This window comes from Scyliorhinus torazame, chromosome 6, assembly GCF_047496885.1.
Source record: "Scyliorhinus torazame isolate Kashiwa2021f chromosome 6, sScyTor2.1, whole genome shotgun sequence".
Taxonomy (NCBI): domain Eukaryota; kingdom Metazoa; phylum Chordata; class Chondrichthyes; order Carcharhiniformes; family Scyliorhinidae; genus Scyliorhinus; species Scyliorhinus torazame.
In genome coordinates this window covers 14,938,479-14,958,077 of record NC_092712.1, presented here as the reverse complement: position 1 = coordinate 14,958,077, position 19,599 = coordinate 14,938,479, and positions in this window count along the sequence as shown.

Sequence of the window (19,599 nt, the reverse complement as noted above, 5' to 3'; positions counted from 1 at the left end):
TTGGATAACGAGAGTTATTGTAGGCCTCGTCAAAAAGAAAAAGGAGGCATTTGTCAGGGTTAGAAGGCTGGGAACAGACGACGCCTGTGTGGAATATAAGGAGAGTAGGAAGGAACTTAAGCAAGGAGTCAGGAGGGCTAGAAGGGGTCACGGAAAGTCATTGGCAAATAGGGTTAAGGAAAATACCAAGGCTTTTTACACGTACATAAAAAGCAAGAGGGTAGCCAGGGAAAGGGTTGGCCCACTGAAGGATAGGCAAGGGAATCTATGTGTGAAGCCAGAGGAAATGGGCAAGGTACTAAATGAATACTTTGCATCAGTATTCACCAAAGAGAAGGAATTGGTAGATGTTGAGTCTGGAGAAGGGTGTGTAGATAGCCTGGGTCATATTGAGATCCAAAAAGACGAGGTGTTGGGCGTCCTAAAAAATATTAAGGTAGATAAGTCCCCAGGGCCTGATGGGATCTACCCCAGAATACTGAAGGAGGCTAGAGAGGAAATTGCTGAGGCCTTGACAGAGATCTTCAGATCCTCACCGTCTTCAGGTGATGTCCCGGGGGACTGGAGAATAGCCAATGTTGTTGCTTTGTTTAAAAAGGGTAGCAAGGATAATCCTTGGAACTACAGGCCGGTGAGCCTTACGTCAGTGGTAGGGAAATTACTGGAGAGAATTCTTCGAGACAGGATCAACTCCCATTTGGAAGCAAGTGGACTTATTAGCAAGAGGCAGCATGGTTATGTGAAGGGGAGGTCGTGTCTCACTAACTTGATAGAGTTTTTCGAACAGGTCACAAAGATGATTGATGCAGGTAGGGCAGTGGATGTTGTCTATATGGACTTCAGTAAGGCCTTTGACAAGGTCCCTCATGGTAGACTGGTACAAAAGGTGAAGTCACACGGGATCAGGGGTGAGCTGGTAAGGTGGATACAGAACTGGCTAGGTCATAGAAGGCGGAGAGTAGAAATGGAAGGGTGCTTTTCTAATTGGAGGGCTGTGACTAGTTGTGTTCTGCAGGGATCAGTGCTGGGACCTTTGCTGTCCGTAGTATATATAAATGATTTGGAGGAAAATGTAACTGGTCTGATTAGTAAGTTTGCAGACGACACAAAGGTTGGTGGAATTGCAGATAGCGAAGAGGACTGTCAGAGGATACAGCACGATTTGGATTGTTTGGAGACTTGGTCAGAGAGATGGCAGATGGAGTTTACTCCGGAGAAATGAGAGGTAATGCATTTTGGAAGGTCTAATGAAGGTAGGGACTATACAGTGAATGGTAGAACCCTCAAGAGTATTGAAAGTCAGAGAGATCTAGGTGTACAGGTCCACAGGTCACTGAAAGGGGCAACACAGATGGAGAAGGTAGTCAAGAATGCATACGGCATGCTTGCCTGCATTGGCCAGGCCATTGAGTATAAGAATTGGCAAGTCATGTTGCAGCTGTATTGAACCTTAGTTAGGCCACACTTGCAGTATAGTGTTCAATTCTGGTTGCCACACTACCAGAAGGATGTGGAGGCTTTAGAGAGGGTGCAGAAGAGATTTACCAGAATGTTGCCTGATATGGAGGGCATTAGCTATGAGGAGAGGTTGAATAAACTTGGTTTGTTCTCACTGGAACGACGGAGGTTGAGGGGCGACCTGATAGAGGTATACAAAATTATGAGGGGCATAGACAGAATGGATAGTCAATGGCTTTTCCCCAAGGTAGAGGGGTCAATTACTAGGGGGCATAGGCTTAAGGTGTGATGGGCAAGGTTTAGAGTAGATGTCCGAGGCAAGTTTTTTTTACACAGAGGGTAGTGGGTGCCTGGAACTCGCTGCCAGAGGAGGTGGTGGAAGCAGGGATGATAGTGACAGTTAAGGGGCATCTTGACAAATACATGAATATGAAAATGAAAAATGAAATGAAATGAAAATTGCTTATTGTCAGAAGTAAGCTTCAAATGAAGTTACTGTGAAAAGCTCCTAGCCGCCACATTCCGGCGCCTGTTCAGGGAGGCTGTTACGGGAATCGAACCATGCTGCTAGCCTGCCTTGGTCTGCTTTCAAAGCCAGCGATTTAGCCCTGTGCTAAACAGCCCCAATAGGATGGGAATAGAGGGATACGGACCCAGGAAGTGTAGAAGATTGTAGTTTAGTCAGGCAGCATGGTCAGCACGGGCTTGGAGGGCCGAAGGGCCTGTTCCTGTGCTGTACTTTTCTTTGTTCTTTGTAACCCCAATTAACCTTTTGGACACCAAGGGCAATTTAGCGTGGCCAATCCACCTAACCTGCACATCTTTGGACTGTGGGAGGAAACCGGGGCACCTGGAGGAAACCCACGCAGACCCGGGGAGGACGTGCAAACTCCACACAGACAATCGCTCAAGGCCAGAATTGAACCCGGGACTCTGGTGCTGTGAGGCAGCAGTGCTAACCACTGTGACGCTCCAATGTTGGGTGAGTGGGCAAGAACGTTGGAGATGAAATCTCGTGTGGCAAAGTGTGAAGTTGTTGGGATATTTCAGAACTGGGAAGTAATTTGCTTTCAGAGGCACCTGGCCCTTTGTACCTGATCCTTGAACACGAGTGACAGAAAGTTAACCCGCAGGTGCAGCAATCAGCGAAGTAAATGGTGGGTTCGCCTTTGATCATAAAATAATAAGAATAAAGACGTCTGATTGCAATTCTATAGAGTTCTGGTGAGACCACACCTGGAGTACTTTGTGCAGCCTAGGTCCCTTTACCCAAGGGAGAATATACTTTCCCCAAAGGGAGGGCAATAAGAGGATTACTAGACTGCTGCCTGGGATGACGGGACTGTCCGATGAGGAGAGCTGGAGGGGACCAGGTCTACATTTACTAGAATTTTTAATTAAATATTTCTTTATTCTCCTCCTTTTTCACATTTTATCCCAAATTTACACCCACCAACAATAAACAATAATCAGTACCAAATATGTCAATCCCCATATCAATAACAACGATCCCATCCTCCCACCAAACCCCAAACATTAGCCCGCATGTTCACACAAACAAATGACAAAATGGAATCAGAAATAACCCATAGCCACCATTAACATCCCCCCCCCCCCCACCCCAACTAATGTTCGATGTTATCCAGCTCTTGAAAGTGCATAATGAATAATGCCCATGAATTGTAGAACCCCTCTGTCCTTCCCCTCAGTTCAAACTTAACCTTCTCAAGAGTCAAGAATTCCAACAGATCCCCCCACCACGCCAGGGCACAGGGTGGAGAGGTTGATCTCCAACCCAACAGGATCCTCCTTCGGGTGATCAACGAGGCGAAGGCTACAACATCTGCCTCCACACCGTTTCCAACCCTGGCTGGTTCGACACCCCGAATATGGCCTCCCGGGGGCGCGGGTCCAGTTTCACGTGCACCACTTTAGAAATTACCCTAAAAACCTCCTTCCAGTAATCCTCTAGCTTTGGACAGGTCCAAAACAGATGAACGTGATTAGCGCCCCCCCCCCCGCAACGTTCACACACATCTTCTACTCCTTCAAAAGAATCGGCTCATCCTCGCCCTTGTGCGGTGCTCTCTGTGTTTCACCTTCAGCTGCATCAGCCCCAACCTCGCGCACGAGGTGGAGGCATTCACTCTCCGGAGCACCTCACCTACATTTACTAGAATTGAGAGGAATGAAAGGTGAACTAATTAAAACATGAAAAGGCTTTGACAGGAGAGCTGCAGAGAAGAGGTTTCCCAATCATGGGGGAATCTAGAATAGGGGGTTACACGCTCAGGGTAAGGGGTCGCCCATTCATTCAAATGGAATGTTGGTCTTTATTGCAAAGGGACGCAGTGTAAAAGTAGGGAGGTTTTGCCATGACTACAGGGCATTGGTGAGTCCGCATCTGGAGAATTCTGTACAGTTTTGGTCTCCTTACCTAAGTAGGGATAAAGTAAGTAAAGTCACCATAGTCCCAGATGACCACAGACTGCTTCCTGCTTTGAGAGGGAGAGCTGAGCAATGGTGGTTTAACCTGAGGATCACCACACCTCAGGCGAGGGTCAAGGTTAAAAAGGCGGGCCTTCACGAATAACCTCAGCCGATACGAGAATTGAACCCACGCTGCTGGCCATGCATGGGCCGATGCCCATTGGAGTTTAGACAAATGAGAGGTGATCTTGTTGAAACATAGAGGATTCTGGGTGGGAGCTTTACAGGGTAAATGCTGAGACGATGTGTCCCCTTGTTGGGTGGGGGGGGGGGGGGTCTAGAAATAGGGGACACCTTTTAAGATGAGGGGTTACTCACATTTAAGATGAGGGGTTACACACATTTAAGATGAGGGGTTACTCACATTTAAGATAAGGGGTTACTTACATTTAAGATGAGGGGTTACTCACATTTAAGATGAGGGGTTACACACATTTAAGATGAGGGGTTACTCACATTTAAGATAAGGGGTTACTTACATTTAAGATGAGGGGTTACACACATTTAAGATGAGGGTTAACTCACATGTAAGATGAGGGTTAACTCACATTTAAGATGAGGGTTAACTCACATTTAAGATGAGGGGTTACTCACATTTAAGATGAGGGGTTACACACATTTAAGATGAGGGTTAACTCACATTTAAGATGAGGGGTTACACACATTTAAGATGAGGGGTTACACACATTTAAGATGAGGGGTTACACACATTTAAGATGAGGGGTTACTTACATTTAAGATGAGGGGTTACTCACATTTAAGATGAGGGGTTACACACATTTAAGATGAGGGTTAACTCACATTTAAGATGAGGGGTTACACACATTTAAGATGAGGGGTTACACACATTTAAGATGAGGGGTTACACACATTTAAGATGAGGGGTTACTCACATTTAAGATGAGGGTTAACTCACATTTAAGATGAGGGGTTACTTACATTTAAGATGAGGGGTTACTCACATTTAAGATGAGGGGTTACTTACATTTAAGATGAGGGGTTACTTACATTTAAGATGAGGGGTTACACACATTTAAGATGAGGGGTTACTTACATTTAAGATGAGGGGTTACTTACATTTAAGATGAGGGGTTATACACATTTAAGATAAGGGGTTACACACATTTAAGATGAGGGGTTACACACATTTAAGATGAGGGGTTATACACATTTAAGATGAGGGGTTATACACATTTAAGATGAGGGGTTACACACATTTAAGATGAGGGGTTATACACATTTAAGATGAGGGGTTACACACATTTAAGATGAGGGGTTATACACATTTAAGATGAGGGGTTACACACATTTAAGATGAGGGGTTATACACATTTAAGATGAGGGGTTACACACATTTAAGATAAGGGGTTACTCACATTTAAGATAAGGGGTTACACACATTTAAGATACAGGGTTACACACATTTAAGATGAGGGGTTACACACATTTAAGATGAGGGGTTACTCACATTTAAGATGAGGGGTTGCACACATTTAAGATACAGGGTTACACACATTTAAGATGAGGGGTTACACACATTTAAGATAAGGGGTTACTCACATTTAAGATAAGGGGTTACACACATTTAAGATACAGGGTTACACACATTTAAGATGAGGGGTTACACACATTTAAGATGAGGGGTTACTCACATTTAAGATGAGGGGTTGCACACATTTAAGATACAGGGTTACACACATTTAAGATGAGGGGTTACACACATTTAAGATGAGGGGTGATACACATTTAAGATGAGGGGTTGCACACATTTAAGATGAGGGGTTACACACATTTAAGATACAGGGTTACACACATTTAAGATGAGGGGTTACACACATTTAAGATAAGGGGTTACTCACATTTAAGATGAGGGGTTACACACATTTAAGATAAGGGGTTACTCACATTTAAGATGAGGGGTTACACACATTTAAGATACGGGGTTACACACATTTAAGATAAGGGGTTACTCACATTTAAGATGAGGGGTTACTTACATTTAAGATGAGGGGTTACTCACATTTAAGATGAGGGGTTACACACATTTAAGATGAGGGGTTACTCACATTTAAGATGAGGGTTAACTCACATTTAAGATGAGGGGTTACTTACATTTAAGATGAGGGGTTACTCACATTTAAGATGAGGGGTTACACACATTTAAGATGAGGGTTAACTCACATTTAAGATGAGGGGTTACACACATTTAAGATGAGGGGTTATACACATTTAAGATGAGGGGTTACTTACATTTAAGATGAGGGGTTACACACATTTAAGATGAGGGGTTACTCACATTTAAGATGAGGGGTGATACACATTTAAGATGAGGGGTTACTCACATTTAAGATAAGGGGTTACTTACATTTAAGATGATGGGTTACACACATTTAAGATGAGGGGTTACACACATTTAAGATGAGGGGTTACTCACATTTAAGATGAGGGGTTACTCACATTTAAGATGAGGGGTTCACACATTTAAGATGAGGGGTGATACACATTTAGGATGAGGGGTTACACACATTTAAGATGAGGGATATGTCATGTGAGAGTACCCTTTAAGAAATGGATGTTTAAGAAATGTACCTTTGTGGCATTATCAATTACCACATTGACGAGCGTGGTGGAATAATCGAGGCTTTATTTTTGAAAAAAATGTTTTTATTCAAGGTTTTTCAATAATCTTTACAAAACACTCCAAAAAGGAAAATAATACAAAGAAAACAGGGCAATATGCCAACAAAATAACTTAACTCTCTAAACGATTAATAATTTAACACACATCTCAAAGCAAAATGGGGCATGCGCCCCTGATAAAAATAAATCAGCCCGCTCCCTGCCCCCCCCGGTTGCTGCTGCTGACCTCCACCTAACATTCCACGAGAAAGTCAAGGAACGGTTGCCACCGCCCGGAGAACCCCTGCAAGGACCCTCGCAAGGCAAACTTTATCTTCTCCAACCTAAGAAACCCCGCCATGTCGTTGACCCAAGCCTCTACGCCTGGGGGCTTCGCGCCCCTCCACATTAACAAGAGCCTTCTCTGGGCTACCAAGGAGGCAAAGGCCAGAACTCCCCTCTCTTTCGACTCCTGCACTCTCGGATCGTCCGATACCCCAAATATCGCTATCCCCCAGCTTGGTTTTACCTGAGTATCGAAGACCTTGGACATAGCCTTTGCGAAGCCCTTCCAAAATTCCGTAAGCGCCGGGCATGTCCAAAACATATGGGCGTGGTTTGCTGGGCTCCCCTCACACCTCACACACTTGTCCTCTACCCCAAACTCATCCTCGCCCCTGTCATATGCGCCCTGTGCATCACTTTAAACTGGATCAGGCTGAGCCTGGCGCAAGATGAGGAGGAATTGACCCTGCCCAGGGCGTCAGCCCACAGGCCCTCATCCAGCTCCACACCGAGATCCTCCACCGAGGCTTCCTCCACCTCCTGCAGCTCCTGGTATATCTCCGATATCTTACCCTCTCCGACCCACACGCCCGAAACCACCCTGTCCTGTATCCTTCGGCAGGCAGCAGCGGGAATTCCCCTACCTGCGTTCTCACGAACGCCCGAACCTGCATATACCTAAAGGCATTTCCTGGAGGTAACCAAAATTTCTCCTCCAGCGCCCTCAGACTGGCAAAAGTCCCATCGACGAATAAATCTCCCATCCTTTTAATTTCCGCCCGGTGCCAGGTTAGGAACCCACCATCTATCCTACCTGGACTAACCTATGGTTGTCCCCTATCGGAGCCCAGACTGAGGCCTCTACCTTCCCCCATGCCGTCTTCACTGCCCCCCAAATCCTCAATGTCGCCGCCACCACCAGGCTCGTGGTATTCCGCGTCGGCGGAAGCAGCAACGGTGCCGTCACCAGTGCCCCCAGGCTAGTACCTGTACAGGACGCCGCCTCTATCCTTTTCCATGCCGCCCCTCTCCCTCCATTACCCACTTCCGAATCATAGACACATTCGCTGCCCAGTAATAGCTGCACAGGTTCGGCAGTGCCATCACTTCCCCCCCCCCCCTCACCGACTGCGCTCCAAGAACAGCCTCTTAACCCTAATTGAGGCTTTATTGAGCACGATGTGGTGCCTCCTGTAGCTCGAACCAGAATGGCTGCAGCACTGGTGAGCACACACATTTATACACCGCCTACTGGGCGGAGCCAGCAGGCAGGGATTTACCCATGTACCCCTACTATACGGGCAGTGCCGTAATACATGTAATATACTACTAGTAGTGACTACCACATTCACCCCCTGTTAAAAAAAAAAAAGAGTCCGGCGGGGGTGGTGGAAAACATTGCAAGTTAAGTCTGTCAGGGGCCTTGACCCTCCTCTGCGATCGCCTCAGTCCTGATGGTGATGTGGGCGCCGACTTGGTCACCTGTGACTCCGGGAGCGTGTTGTCCTCATCTTCGTCACCCCCGAGTGGAACCAGTGGGAGGACAGATCCTACTGGGGCGAGGGCTGCGGTGAGGTTCGCTGGAGGGAGGGCGAGTGGCGCAGGGGTGAATGAGGCGACTGGGGGGGGGGCGGTGTCAGGTGGGGGGGTCGTGGGTGGGGATCCAGCGGGTGCCAGGTCTCGGAGGGAGACTGTCCTGGCGCCCGTAGGGGTGTGCCACGTAGGCGTACTGCCGGTTCGCATGTAGGAGGTGGACTTTTTTGACCAAAGGGTCCGACTTATGGGTCCGCACATGCTTCCGAAGGAGGACGGGTCCAGGAACTGTCAGCCATGTTAGGAGCGAGACCCCGGAGGTGGACTTCCTGGGGAAGGCAAACACATGTTTGTGAGGGGTCACGTTAGTCGCGGTGCAGAGGAGCGATCAGATGGAGTGGAGCGCGTCGGGGAGGACCTCCTGCCAGCGGCAGACCGGGAGAGATTTAAACCGCAGGGTCAGTAGGACAGCCTTCCAAACTGTCCCGTTCTCCCTCTCCACCTGTCCGTTTCCCCGGAGGTTGTAGCTGGTCGTCCTGCTCGAGGCGATGCCCTTGCTGAGCAGGAACTGACGCAGCTCATCGCTCATAAAGAGGATCCCCGATCGCTGTGGATGTAGGAGGGGAAACCGAGCAGAGTGAAGATGCTGTGGAGGGCTTTAATTACCATGGCAGAAGTCATATCGGGGCATGGGATGGCGAAAGGGAACCGGGAGTACTCATCAAACACGGTCAGAAAGTACGTGTTGCGGTCGGTGGAGGGGAGGGGCCCTTTGAAATCCATGCTGAGGTGCTCAAAGGGGCGGGAGGCCTTCACCAGGCGCATTCGATCTGGCCGGTAGAAGTGCGGCTTGCACTCTGCGCAGACCTGGCAGTCTCTGGTGACGGTCCCGACCTCCTCAATGGAGTATGGCAGGTTGCGGGCATTTATGAAATGGAAGAACCGGGTGACCCCCCCGGGTGGCAGAGGTCATAGTGGAGAGCTCGGAGTCAGTCCACTTGTGCGCTGGCATATGTACCGCGGGATAGGGCATCAGGGGGCTCATTGAGCTTCCCCGGGCGATACAAGATCTCATAGTTATAGGTGGAGAGCTCAATCCTCCATCTCAAGATCTTGTCATATTTGATCTTGCCCCGCTGTGTATTAGTAAACATAAAGACAACCGACCGTTGATCAGTGAGTAGAGTGAATCTCCTGCCGGCATGGTAATGCCTCCAATGCCGCACAGCTTCCACACTGGCTTGGGCCTCCTTTTGGACAGAGGAGTGCCGAATTTCGGAGGCATGGAGGGTGTGGGAAAAGAAGGCCACGGGCCTGCCCGCCTGGTTGAGGGTGGCGGCCAGAGCTATGTCCGATGCATCGCTCTCCACCTGGAAGGGGAGGGACTTGTCGACCGCCTGCATCGTGGCCTTGGCGATGTCTGCCTTGATGCGGTTGAAGGCCTGGTGGGCCTCAGCCATCAGGGGAAAAACTGTGGACTGAATGAGTGGGCGGGCCTTGTCCGTATAATTAGGGACCCACTGGGCATAGTATGAGAAAAACCCCAGGCATCGTTTCAGGGCCTTGGGGCAGTGGGGGAGTGGGAGTTCCATGAGGGGGCGCATGCAGTCGGGGTCGGGCCCTAGGACTCCATTTTCCACGACATAGCCAAGGATGGCTAAGCGATTGGTGCGGAACACGCATTTCTCCTTATTGTATGTGAGGTGAAGGAGTTTGGCGGTCTGGAAGAATTTTTGGAAGTTTGCGTCGTGGTCCTGCTGATCGTGGCCACAGATGGTGACATTAGAATGGTACGGGAAGGTGGCCCGCAGTCCGTACCGGTCACCCATTCAGTCCATCTCTTGCTGGACGACCGAGACCACATTAGTGACGCCGAAGGGAACCCTAAGGAAGTGATAGAGGCAGCCATCTGCTTCGAACGCAGTGTATTGGCGGTCCTCCGGGCGGATGGGGAGCTGGTGGTAGGCGGACTTCAGGTCCACTGTGGAAAAGACTCGAATACTGCGCAATCTGATTGACCATGTCAGATATGCGTGGGAGGGGGTATGCGTCGAGCTGCGTGTACCGATTGATGGTCTGACTGTAGTCAATGACCATCCTGTGCTTCTCCCCAGTCTTTACTACTACCACTTGAGCTCTCCAGGGGCTGTTGCAGGCCTCAATGACCCCTTCCCACAGAAGCCGTTGGACCTTCGACCAGATGAAGGTCCTGTCCTGGGCCTTCTGCTCCTAGTGGCGACGAGTTTGCAATCCGGGGTGAGGTTCGCAAACAAGGAAGGTGGATCGACCTTAAAGGTTGTGAGGCGCATACGGTGAAGGGGGTAGGGGTCCGCCGAATTTTAAGGTTAGGCTTTGGAGATAGCACTGAAAGTCCAGGCCGAGTAGCAGGGCAGTGCAGAGGTGGAGGAGGACGTAGAGCCAGAAGGTGCTGAACTCTACGCCTTGGACGGTGAGGGTCACAATGCAGTACCCCCGGATTGCCACAGAATGGGATCCGGAGGTCACGGAGATTTTCTGGGTGACGGGGATACCGGGAGGGGTCAGTGCCTTGCCCTAGTGGGGTGGATGAAGCTCTCTGTGCTTCCAGAGTCAAAAAGGCAAGTCGTCTCGTGCCCATCGATCTTCACCGTCGTCGTCGCGGTCGCGAGGTTGCGGAGCCGGGACTGATCCAGGGTGATAGAGGCGAGCTGCGGCAGATGCTGGGAGGTCCCAGGCTGGTCAGAGTTGGTGGAGGTAGAGGCAGGCCAGCCGAGCAGGGGCCCTGAGGCGCCGTCCTAAATGGCGCCGAAGATGGCGGCGCCCATGGCGGGTGGCATCAAAGATGGCAGCGCCCACAGGCTGCACGTGGCTTGCAGTGAAGAAGATGGCGGCGCCCACGGGCCGCATGTGGCTTGCAAAACGGAAAATGGCGGCGCCCCTGGGTCGCACGTAGGAACGCCGGGCCTGGAAACAGTAGTGACCGACCGGGTCTGGCAAACAGAAACAAAGTGTCCCTTCTTCCCACAGCCGTTGCAGGTTGCGCTCCGCGCCAGGCAGCGCTGCCTGGGGTGTTTGCTATATCCGCATAGCACTTGGGGCCCCCCAGAATTGGCTGGCTGCTGTGCGGTGCAGGCTTGTGGTGAGCTGGAGTCGGCAGCTGGTGGGGCCGATGCCCACTAGGGTGCCGCGCGGGCGGGGGCGTAGGACTGGACGTTACGGGAGGCCACTTCTAACGAATTAGCGAGCTTCCTAGTTCCCGCAAGATCAAGCGTACCCCATTCCAGTAGCCGCTGGAGGACGTACACAGACTTCATGCCCATAACATAATTGTCTCAAATTAAACGTTCAGTGGGCTGGACTGCCGAAACTGCCTGGCAGTCACGGTTCCTACCTAGGATATGCAGGGCATGCCAGAAATCGTCCAGAGAGTCCCCGGGGAGTTGCTGTCTCGTCGCCAGGAGGTGCCTGGCGTATACTTGATTGACTGGTCGAACGTAATGTCCTTTCAGGAGCTCCATCGCTTCAGAGTAGGTGGGCGCATCCCGGATGAGGGGAAAAATGTCAGGGCTCACCCATGAATAGAGGACTTGGAGCTTCTGCGAGTCTGAGGGTTCCTCAGCGGCTGTTCTGAGGTAGCTTTTGAAGCAGGCTAGCCAGTGGTCAAAGGCGGACGTAGCGTTGCCTGCTTGAGGGCTCAGCTGCAGGTGATCAGGCTTGATGCGGAGATCCATCATTTAAAAAATCTTGCTCAATAAATTGATGCACTATCAATTACCACAAAGACGAGAGTAGTGGAATAATCGTGGCTTTATTGAGCAAGATGTGGTCCCTTCTGTAGCTGGAACCAGAATGGCTGCAGCACCGGTGAGCACACACATTTATACGCCTCCTACAGGGCGGAGCCAGCAGGCAGGGATTTACCCATGTACCTCTACTATACGGGCAGTCCCGTAATACATGTAATATACTAATGGTGGTGACTACCACAGCCTTTAAGAAATGGAGCTGCTCATGTTACTGTAGTGATGTCAGAGTGTGGGTGGAGCTGAGCTCTACTTCTGCTTTTTAGTTTCAGTTTGAGAAAGAGCTTGGGGTGTGTCTGTGTTTTTCAGTGAGCTGAATCTGAAGTTAAAAAAAGAGCTGCACGGACTTCCGGGTGCGGCGATGACCAGCTGAGTCGCACGTTTCGGCAGCTCCCTGTGAAACGGACTTTTGGGCTCTTGATAGGAGCCCCAACGGCAATTTTAACGGCTGAAAACACCGTGCGGTAAACCAGAAGGGTGTTCCCCCTGGACACGGATGGAAAAAGGAGAGGAAAGTGGCCGGATTGCAGCGGATCCTTTGGAACAACGGCAAGGAAGGCAAGCAGAAACCAAGATGGCGTCGGAAGGTGGCAGTTTCATATGGGGCCCTGAACAACAAGAGTTTTTGAAACGCTGCGTGGAGGAGATAAAAAAGGAAATGAAGAAAGAGTTGTTGGCCCCGATATTACAGGCGATTGAAGGGCTGAAAGAGGAACAAAAGACCCAGGAGCAGGAGCTTCGGGTCGTGAAGGCGAAAGCAGCAGAGAATGAAAACGACATGCAGGGCCTGGTGGTGAAGTCGGAGATACAGGAGGCACACCAGAAACGATCTGTGGAGAGATTGGAGGCACTGGAAAATAACGCAAGGAGGAACAACTTGAGGATTCTTGGCCTTCCTGAAGGTGTGGAGGGGGCGGACGTCGGGGCATATGTGAGCACGATGCTGCACTCGTTAATGGGAGTGGAGGCCCCGACGGGTCCGTTGGAGGTGGAGGGAGCATACCGAGTTATGGTGCGAGGACCGAGAGCAGGAGAAACTCCCAGAGCCATAGTGGTGAGATTTCTCCGTTTTAAGGATAGAGAAATGGTCCTTAGATGGGCGAAGAAAACTCGGTGTAGTAAATGGGAGAACGCGGTGATCCGCGTCTATCAAGATTGGAGTGCGGAGGTGGCGAGAAGGAGGGCGAGCTTTAATCGGGCCAAAGCGGTACTTCACAAAAAAAAGATAAAGTTTGGAATGCTGCAACCGGCAAGACTGTGGGTCACATATCAAGGGAGGCACCACTACTTTGAGACGGCGGATGAAGCGTGGACTTTTATTGTAGAAGAAAAATTGGAATGATTGGACTACGAAAATGAACGTTTGGACAAAGTGGTGGGACGAGTGGGGGGGGCGAAGAGGGATTGTATGATTAATCCTGCGGTATGGTAACTTTTCTTTCTCCCACAGGTGGTGATGGGGGGAGGTGGGGAGGGAGAGGAGATGGGGCGTTGGCCATGGGAGGCGGGGCCGAGGGAGAGGCGCGGGCTTGGTTCCCGCGCTATGATAATTATGGCGGGAATAGAGAAGCAGGAAGGAGGGGGCGCCGCACGGGGCGAGCCGTGATCACGGGGGGGAAGCCGAGGTCAGCCAGAGTTTGCTGACTTCTGGGAGCAACATGGGGGGAGTAATTACGCTAGCGGGGGGTCTAGCGGGGGGGGGGGGGGGCAGGGGGGAATTACGGGGTTGCTGCTGCTGGGGAAAGGGGGGAGTGGGTGCGGGAAAGGATGGGCGGGGGGGCACCGTCTGGGAGAAATACAGCCGCGTGGGAACTGGGCGAGAAGCTGGAAAAAGATGATGGCTAACCGGCAAGGGGGGTGGGGGTGGGAAGCCCCCCAACCCGGCTGATCACGTGGAACGTGAGGGGGCTTAACGGGCCGATAAAGAGGGCACGAGTACTCGCACACCTTAAGAAACTTAAAGCAGATGTGGTCATGTTACAGGAAACGCACCTGAAACTGATAGATCAGGTTAGGCTGCGCAAAGGATGGGTAGGGCAGGTGTTCCATTCGGGGCTGGATGCGAAAAACAGGGGGGTGGCTATATTAGTGGGGAAGCGGGTAATGTTCGAGGCAAAGACTATAGTGGCGGATAACGGGGGCAGATACGTGATGGTGAGTGGCAAATTACAGGGAGAGATGGTGGTGTTGGTAAACGTGTATGCCCCGAATTGGGACGATGCCAATTTTATGAGGCGAATGCTAGGACGCATCCCAGACCTAGAGACCGGAAAGCTGATAATGGGGGGAGACTTCAACACGGTGTTGGAACCAAGGCTGGATAGGTCGAAGTCCAGGACTGGTAGGAGGCCGGCAGCAGCCAAGGTGCTTAAGGATTTTATGGAGCAGATGGGAGGGGTGGACCCGTGGAGATTCAGTAGACCTAGGAGTAAGGAGTTCTCGTTTTTCTCCTATGTCCATAAAGTCTATTCACGCATAGACTTTTTTGTGTTGGGTAGGGCATTGATCCCTAGGGTGAGGGGAACGGAATATACGGCTATAGCCATTTCGGATCATGCCCCACACTGGGTAGACTTGGAGATAGGGGAGGAAACAAGAGGGCGTCCACCCTGGAGAATGGATATGGGACTAATGGCGGATGAGGGGGTGTGCTTAAGGGTGAGGGGATGCATTGAAAAGTACTTGGAACTTAATGACAATGGGGAGGTTCAGGTGGGAGTGGTCTGGGAGGCGTTGAAGGCAGTGGTTAGGGGGGAGCTGATATCAATAAGGACACATAAAGGGAAGCAGGAGAGTAAGGAACGGGAGCGGTTGTTGCAAGAACTTTTGAGGGTGGACAGACAGTATGCGGAAGCACCGGAGGAGGGACTGTATAGGGAAAGGCAAAGGCTGCATGTGGAATTTGACTTGCTGACCACAGGCACTGCAGAGGCACAATGGAGGAAGGCGCAGGGTGTACAGTATGAATATGGAGAGAAGGCGAGCAGATTGCTGGCACACCAATTGAGGAAAAGGGGAGCAGCGAGGGAAATAGGGGGGGTGAGAGACGAAGATGGAGAGACGGAGCGGGGAGCGGAGAGAGTGAATGAAGTGTTTAAGACATTTTATAAAAAATTGTATGAAGCTCAACCCCCGGATGGGAGGGAGAGAATGATGGAGTTTTTGGATCGGCTGGAAATTCCCAAGGTGGAAGAGCAGGAAAGGATGGGATTGGGAGCACAGATCACGGTAGAAGAAGTGGTGAAAGGAATTAGGAACATGCAGACGGGAAAGGCCCCGGGACCGGACGGATTCCCAGTTGAATTTTACAAAAAATATTTGGACTTGCTCGCCCCGCTACTGACGAGGACCTTCAACGAGGCAAAGGAAAGGGGACAACTGCCCCCGACTATGTCAGAAGCAACGATATCGCTTCTTTTAAAGAAGGAAAAGGATCCGCTACAATGCGGGTCCTACAGACCAATCTCCCTCCTCAATGTAGATGCCAAGGTCTTGGCCAAGGTAATGGCAATGAGAATAGAGGAATGTGTCCCGGGGGTGGTTCATGAGGACCAAACTGGGTTTGTGAAGGGGAGACAGCTGAACACGAACATACGGAGGTTGTTAGGGGTAATGATGATGGCCCCACCAGAGGGTGAAACGGAGATAGTAGTGGCGATGGATGCCGAGAAAGCATTTGATAGAGTGGAGTGGGATTATCTGTGGGAGGTGTTGAGGAGATTTGGGTTCGGAGAGGGGTATGTTAGATGGGTGCAGCTGTTGTATAGGGCCCCAGTGGCGAGTGTGGTCACGAATGGACGGGGATCGGCATATTTTCGGCTCCATAGAGGGACTAGGCAGGGATGTCCTCTGTCCCCATTACTGTTTGCACTGGCGATTGAGCCCCTGGCGATAGCGCTGAGAGGTTCCAAGGGATGGAGGGGAATACTTAGGGGAGGAGAAGAACACCGGGTATCTTTATATGCGGATGATCTGCTACTATATGTGGCGGATCCAGCGGAGGGGATGCCAGAAATAATGCGGATACTTGGGGAGTTTGGGGATTTTTCAGGGTATAAATTGAACATGGGAAAGAGTGAGCTGTTTGTGGTGCATCCAGGGGAGCAGAGTAGAGAAATAGAAGACCTACCGTTGAGGAAGGTAACAAGAGACTTTCGTTACCTGGGGATCCAGATAGCTAAGAATTGGGGCACATTGCACAGGCTAAATTTGACGCGGTTGGTGGAACAGATGGAGGAAGATTTCAAGAGATGGGATATGGTAGCATTGTCAATGGCAGGGAGGGTGCAGGCGGTTAAGATGGTGGTCCTCCCGAGATTCCTTTTTGTGTTTCAGTGTCTCCCGGTGGTGATCACGAAGGCTTTTTTCAAAAGGATAGAAAAGAGTATCATGGGTTTTGTTTGGGCCGGGAAGACTCCGAGAGTGAGGAAGGGATTCTTACAGCGTAGTAGGGATAGGGGGGGGCTGGCACTACCGAGCCTAAGTGAGTATTATTGGGCCGCTAATATTTCAATGGTGAGTAAGTGGATGGGAGAGGAGGAAGGAGCGGCGTGGAAGAGATTAGAGAGGGCGTCCTGTAGGGGGACCAGCCTGCAGGCTATGGCGACAGCCCCATTGCCGTTCTCACCAAGGAACTATACCACGAGTCCGGTGGTGGTAGCTACACTGAAGATTTGGGGACAGTGGAGACGACATAGGGGAAAGACCGGAGCACTGGGGGGGTCCCCGATAAGAAACAACCATAGGTTTGCCCCGGGGGGAATGGATGGGGGATATGGAATGTGGCAAAGAGCAGGTATAACGCAATTGAAAGATCTATTTGTGGATGGGAAGTTTGCGAGTCTGGGAGCGCTGACCGAGAAATATGGGTTGCCCCAAGGGAATGCATTCAGGTACATGCAATTGAGGGCTTTTGCGAGGCAGCAGGTGAGAGAATTCCCGCAGCTCCCGACACAAGAGGTGCAGGACAGAGTCATCTCAAAGAAATGGGTGGGGGACGGTAAGGTGTCGGATATATATAGGGAAATGAGAGACGAAGGGGAGACTATGATGGACGAACTAAAAGGGAAATGGGAAGAAGAGCTAGGGTAGGAGATTGAGGAGGGGATGTGGGCAGATGCCCTAAACAGGGTAAACTCGTCGTCCTCGTGCGCCAGGCTAAGCCTGATTCAGTTTAAGGTATTACACAGGGCACATATGACTGGAACACGGCTCAGTAAATTCTTTGGGGTGGAGGATAGGTGTGCGAGGTGCTCGAGAAGCCCAGCGAATCATACCCATATGTTTTGGTCATGCCCGGCACTACAGGGGTTTTGGATGGGGGTGACAAAGGTGCTTTCGAAAGTAGTAGGAGTCCGGGTCGAACCAAGCTGGGGGTTGGCTATATTTGGGGTTGCACAAGAGCCGGGAGTGCAGGAGGCGAAAGAGGCCGATGTTTTGGCCTTTGCGTCCCTAGTAGCCTGGCGCAGAATATTGCTAATGTGGAAAGAAGCCAAGCCCCCGGGGGTGGAGACCTGGATAAATGATATGGTGGGGTTCATAAAGTTAGAGCGGATTAAGTTCGTCCTAAGGGGGTCGGCTCAAGGGTTTACTAGGCGGTGGCAACCGTTCGTCGAATATCTTGCGGAAAGATAGATAGGGGAGAACAAAGAAGGCAGCAGCAGCGGCCCAGGACTTGGGGGGGGGGAGGGATGGGGGGGGATGGGGGGAGGGGTGTGTGGCCTGAGACAAGGCAGTTGCCAATTAGGGCTAGTTTTTATATATATTTTTTTTTTGTTATTTAATATTTATTTATTTGTTGTTGTTTTTGTTTAAATTTAAAAAAGGTCATTATTATCTGTATTGTTACAATGTTGTGTAAAGGATGCACAATGTACTGTGTTGGTTGACCAAAAATTTTCAATAAAATATTATTTAAAAAAAAAAAAAAAGAGCTGCACTGCTGTTGATCTCTGCCATCCAAAAACTATCTATGGATCATTTGGCGAACTCAGAATTGTAAAAAGGTCTCAGTATTAAATGTAAATCTAATGTGTTCCTGTTTGAAGGTTTGTTAAGTTTTTTGGGTGTAAAAGGACAGCATACAGGTTACTTAGTGTTGTATTCTTTGGGGAGTGTATTTGATTTACTGGTTGCTAAGATATTCACTGTTTGTTTTAAAAAGGTTAACTTGAGTTCATAGAATAAACATTGTTTTGTTGGGATAAAAGTATCTATTGGATTGGCTTAGTGAACTGAAAGACAGTGAGGGGTGAGCATATTGTGGGTGCTTTTCAGGTGTGGTATTTTAGTTTAAGTTGGGAGAGTGTTGTGGACAATGGCTCTTTCAGAGGCTCAGATGTTTTTGGGGGTGGAGACTGTCACACGCACTACTTACGGACAGAGACTAAAAGCAGACTGTTAGATTTGGCAAAAACATTGCAGTTAACATTACCTGACAAAATGCGAAAAGATGAGGTAATTATGGCAGTGGCTAAGCATTTAAAGTTGCCTGAGATACAGTTTGACTAATTAGAAATGGCAAAAATTCAGTTGCAAATTAAACAAATGGAACATGAGAAAGAATTAAAGCAGCTTGAATACGCAAGAGGGAGAGAGGAAAAGGAGAGAGAAGAAAGGAGAAAATAAACAATAGCCCTAGCGGAACAAAAAGAAAGAGAAAGGGAGATACAGATCAGGGAAAAAGATAAAGAGAGAGAGTTTGAACTTCAGAAAATGGTCATGAAACATGACAGTCAGTTAAAATTGGCAGACGTAAAGGGAAACATACAGTTGGACGATAGTGATGAGGATAGGGAGAAAGAGCGTCAAAGTCGATGGCTAGGTGGGCATCTATTTAAATATGTCCAAGCATTGACAAGGTTTGACGAGAAGGAGGTGGAAGCCTTTTTTATTTCATTTGAGAAGGTAGCTAAACAAATAAAATGGCCACAGGACATGTGAGTATTACTGATTCAAACAAAGCTGGTAGGTAGAGCTAGTGAAGTGTTTGCATCACTACCGGAGGAGGTATCTGGGACGTATGAGGAGGTGAAAAAATCCATCTTAGGTGCATCTTAGTGCCTGAAGCCTACAGACAAAGGGTTAGAAATTTAAGGAAAGAATTTGGTCAAACATACATGGAGTTTGAAAGGATCAGAGTAATTTTGATCGGTGGATAAGGGCTTTGAAAATAGATCAAACGTATGAAGCTCTCAGAGAAATTAAACTTTTGGAGGAGTTTAAAAATTCAATTCCGGATGTAGGGAGAACTCGTGGAAGAACAGAGGGTTAAAACTGCGAGATTAGCAGCAGAAATGGCAGCTGATTATGAATTAGTTCATAAATCAAAGCTTGGTTTCCGACATCAGTTTCAGTGAGGGATAGAAACTGGGGAATGAAAATGAAATGAAATTCTCTTATTGTCACAAGTAGGCTTCAAATGAGGTTACTG